At 43.3% G+C, this 5,000-nt stretch overlaps 1 protein-coding gene across 4 annotated transcripts in view; it reads right to left on the reverse strand.

Moving 5' to 3' along the window:
• LOC125466670 (endothelin-converting enzyme 1) overlaps positions 1 to 5,000 on the reverse strand; it is a 294,487-nt gene that overhangs the window by 215,162 nt on the left and 74,325 nt on the right. The gene's annotated exons all lie outside the window — the stretch shown is intronic.

The following is a 5,000-nucleotide window of genomic DNA, read 5'->3' on the forward strand; positions in this document are numbered from 1 at the left end:
TCGGACAGGGCTCTGGATGTCTATAAGGTAGCCAGGAAGGAACTGAGGAACGGACTTAGGAGAGCAAGAAGAGGGCTTGAGAAACCTTGGTGGGTAGGATCAAGGCAAACCCCAAGGCTTTCTATACTGCTGACAGGAACAGGACGATGGCCAGAGTGCGGGTAGGACCGATCAGGGATAGTGGAGAGAACTTGTGCGTGGAGTCAGAGAAAGTAGGAGAGGTCCTTAATGAATACTTTTCTTCAGTATTCACCAGTGTGAGGGACCTTGATGTTTGTGAGGACAGCATGAAACAGGCAGATATGCTCAAACAGCTTATTTTTAGGAAGGAGGATGTGCTAGAAATTTTGAAAAACATGAAGATAGATAAATCCCCTGGGCCAGACGGGATATACTGAATTGTTTGAGGATGTGACAAACCACATCAATGAAGGTAGATCAGTGGATGTGATGTGTATGGATTTTAGCAAGGCATTTGATAAGGTTGCCCATGGTAGGCTCATTTGGAAAGTAAGGAGGCATGGGATTCAGAGGAATCTGGCTGTCTGGATACAGAACTGGCTGTCCAATAGAAGGCAGAGGGTGGTAGTAGGTGGAAAGTATTCAGCCTGGAGCTCGGTGACCAGTGGTGTTCCTCAGGGATGTGTCCAGGGACCTGTTCTCTTTGTGATGTTCATAAATAACTTGGGTGAGGAATTAGATGGGTGGGTTAGTAAGTTTGCTGATGACATGAAGCTTGGTGGAGCTGTGGTCAGCGTGGAGGGCTGTTGTAGGTTGCAGTGGGACACTGACAGAATGCAGAGCTGGGCAAAGAAGTGGCAGATGGAATTCAACCTGGACAAGTGTGGAGTGATTCATTTTGGAAGGTCAAATTTGAATGCAGAATACAGGGTTAATGGCAGGATTCTCTGCAGTGTGGAGGAACAGAGGGATCTTGGGGTCCACATCCATAGATCCAACAAAGTTGCCAACCAAGTTAACAGGGTTGTTAAGAAGGTGTATGATGTGTTGGCTTTCATCAGCAGGGGAATTGAGTTTAAGAGTCTCGAGGTCGTGCTGCAGCTCTATAAAACCCTGGTTCAATCACACTTGTAATATTGTGTTCAGTTCTGGTTGCCTCATTATAGGAAGGATAAGGAAGCCTTATAGAATGTATACAGGACATTTTGAGGATGCTGCCCGGACTGAAAGGCAGGTCTTATGACAAAAGGTTGAGGGAGCTAGGGTTTTTTTCATTGGGGTGAAGAAGATGCGAGGTGACTTGATAGAGGTGTACAAGATGATGAAAGGCATATATAGAGTGGATAGCCAGAGACTTTTTTTTTCCAGGGCAGAAATGATTATTACAAGGGGACATAATTTTAAGGTGATTGGAGAAAGGTACAGGGAAGATGTCAGAGGTAGTTTCTGCATACAGAGAGTGATGGGCGTGTGGAATGTGCTGCCAGCAGCGGTAGTGGAGTCAGATACATTAGGGGCATTTAAATGGCTCTTGGATGGGCACAAGGATGATAGTAAGATGTAGAGTATGCAGAGTAGTTTGATCTCAGAGTAGGATAATAGGTTGGCACAGCATCGTGGGCCGAAGGGCCTGTACTGTGCTGTACTGTTCTATGTTCTATAATATTAACCAGGGCCACAAGGAGAATGCACTCCACAAAATAATGTCTAGGGCTGGTTTACACATACCTCGGGGTGGACGAGCCTCTGTCTAATGCTCCATCCATAAATCAGCATCACCAACAGTGCAGCACTGATCAAGGCCCAGTAACCAGTTACTTAAACAGGGAATTCATTCAGACATTTGTTAGTTTTTATTTCCATTTTACCAGCACTTGCTAAATAGGGGAAGTAAAAAGGTGACATTTATCAGTTTCAATGTTATTTCAGTATTTATCTTATTTTCTGCCATTCTAACAGAATGTAGAATTATTGTCATGATATGCATTTCTGATAAACAGCTCAAACCACAAAGTTATATTACAGCAACAGTAAAGTGAACTGGATCCCCTAGAGACTGTTAACTTAATTTTAAAGAGAATAATTCCCAAGCAATTGAATGAAATAACCAAAGCTTTCAGTGTTTAAGGTTTTTACTGTAACAAATGAACTCAAAACAACATTGCGATGATGCTGTCACTTTAAGAGGTTATTTTGTTTTTGTTTGAAGAGAGTTTGTAAGGCAGAGGTGCCCAGCTGCCTCTAAGAAAGCAGTTTTGAAGCCTTGGGTTTTTTTTATATAAAAGGTTGCAACAATGGAAGCAGCCTGGGTGCAGCCAGCTCCCACAGTCCAGGCTTTCTAGTTTTTGTTTAGTTTTTAGGTTTAGTTTTAAGCAGAAGCCATTGGGGTCTCAACGGAATGTGAAGTTTTAGTGAATGTCTCCTAGCTGCTATTCACTGTAAATTTTCTCTTGATGCATTTTTCCTCCTGGATTTGAGAACTGCATGTGAGAATCTGCACCTGAATTTGCCTTTTTGCTGAGGGGTCTCTATGGGATGTTACTACATTGGGACAATTATTGAGTAATAGGTACTATAATATTATTCAGTTAAATTTTCCAATAGTTATGTTATTCTAAATTCCTCTTTCTTTTGTTTGTATTTTAACAACAGATTTAAATAAATTGTGTTTTGCTTAACGTCGAGCAGTTTGACCAGTCGCATTGCACCTGGAACTTAACACTTTAAATCTACCTTTAAAATAAGAAAAGGATAGGGTGTAGGCTACATTCTTAAAATACTTTGAGAGGCTCTGGTCTGGTCCATAACAGCATAGATCAACATTACCTCCTGGGTGATTGATACATTAAAGAAAAGTAATTTCACATGAACTAATTAACACAACTGAAATACATCTTATATGTCTTTCTCCTGTGCCCCAGACAAGAGCACGGTGATACAAATCCCATGTTAAACCCAGCTTTCTACTGGGCTCATTTCCTTCTGTTGTCCTCATCAAAACATCCAGTGTCCTTCAAAAAGTTATTGTACTCAGCCTGAATATTCCAAAGCCAACATTCTTCAGCAAGGCCCATCATAGCAGCTCTCAACAAATGTGGAGGTGGGAAATGAGGAGCTTTTCCAGCTCCGCATGTATTGACTCTAGCTTCCAGCATCTGCAGTGCTTCCTGCCTCCATCATAGCAACTCATTGTTCCTTAAATCTCTGATGGTCTTGTTGCTGCTCTCTTTTTCAAACAGCAGACCAATAGCACTGCTGCTTCATAGCACCAGGGACCTGGGTTTGATTCTAGCCTTGGGTGACTGTCTGTGTGGGGTTTGCACGTTCTTGCTGTGTCTGCGTGGGCTTGTTCCAGCTTTCTCCCACAGTCCAAAGCTGGGCAGGCTAGGTGGATTAGCCGTGGGAAATGCAGGCTTACAGGGGTTGGGTCTGGATGGGATGCTTTTCAGAGGGATTTGAAGGGCTGAATGGCCCGCTTCCACGCTGTAGGAATTCCACGACTCGAAATGTTCTGCTTGGCTACTAACCTAAAACACAGAGTCTCCCTGCTTTTGGCTGCTTTGTTCCTCAATTTCCCTGGCTCCTTCCATCTGAGAAAGCAACAATCCTTTTACCGTGGGTTACTGTGGAAGGCTCGGAAACTGTCACTTGATATTTCAATTGTTTTTTGTTGAGCTTTCTTCACCCCTATTAGCCAGATCCACTGGCCTGTCACTGCGACAGTTTCTTTCTATTATGGCCCCAACATTCCCCTCTCCAGAACCCTCTGCTTCAACTCAAATTAAAACATAACCATTTTGTAAAACTTCAGCATCCAGCCACAGAACTGAGAAGATGCTTTGTAAAAATCCAACAAACTGCACTGAGGTGCTTTAACAATTGGTTTGAGGCAGAAATGTTGACCATTAATTAATTCATCTCTTGTTTCTTCAGCGAAGGCCATGTGGGGATCTGTGATACTGGGATCTCAGTTGAATGTCTGAGCTGAAGGATGATATCAATGACACACTCCCTCTGTATTGAACCAAAGGAGAGCCAGTGTGGATGGTGCATGAGTGAGAAAGTGAAAAAGAGAGAGAAAGAAAGAGAATGAAAGAGAGAGGGAGAGGGATAGAGAGAAAGAAGGAGGGAAAAATAGAAATGTGAAGAAAAAGAGAAAGAAAGAGAGACAGTGAAAGAAAGGAAGAGAAAGTCAAAAAGAGAGGACAGAGAAAGAAAAAAAAGAGGGTCTGAAAGAGAGAAAGAAGGAAAAAGAGAAAAAGAGACAAATACAACAAATAAGACAGAAAATGCAAGTACAAGTGAGCTAGGTGAGCTAACACTTCTGGATGAAAAGAATAGCAAAGGGCATTTCTTGTTTACAACGTGGGAGTGCTGTGTTGCCCCTAGCGTTGTGGATTCACTGGGATCGTTGTGCTGCATTGCTGTGTAATACCCTATTGGAATGAACAGGTTTGAAAATTCCATGAGTTGGGTGTGCTGTGGGGCTGAGTTAAGATTCAGCTGCCCCCACCCACTCCCTCCCAAATCCTCTTTGGATAGTGACAGTAATACATATGTGTCAGAAATGCTCTGTCCTGTTGGATAATGGTAACCTTTGGCTCGGGCTAGTGTTTTCTGGATCAGAGTAAGGGTCAGATTCTGACCGCACTCCAGAATGCCCTGATGGATCACAGTGCAGGCTCTGAGTACTGGGTTGATGCCCATGAAGGGTACTTGTGCCCACTGGTTATGTGTGTGTATGCCCTTCCCCGTTGAAGCAAAGGCATGTTACAGCACCTCTGGGCAGTAAGCAACAAGGAACTGCAAGTTTGGAAACGCTGAAGATCACAGTGTACAACAGCCGACTTGACCTGTCCCAGTGTGAAACACAAATGAATGATAATTTCACAATGACACTGCATTGTTAGAGCAGGGCTCAGTTCAGTTCTCCAGCTACGAGTGAGTGCAGATTGAGGATCACTGACCCGTATTGTGCCGTCATGCAATACAGAGGAGGACCTTTAGCTCATCGAGTCTACACTCAGGAATCAGGTTGA

Source organism: Stegostoma tigrinum, chromosome 28 (assembly GCF_030684315.1).
Source record: "Stegostoma tigrinum isolate sSteTig4 chromosome 28, sSteTig4.hap1, whole genome shotgun sequence".
Taxonomy (NCBI): domain Eukaryota; kingdom Metazoa; phylum Chordata; class Chondrichthyes; order Orectolobiformes; family Stegostomatidae; genus Stegostoma; species Stegostoma tigrinum.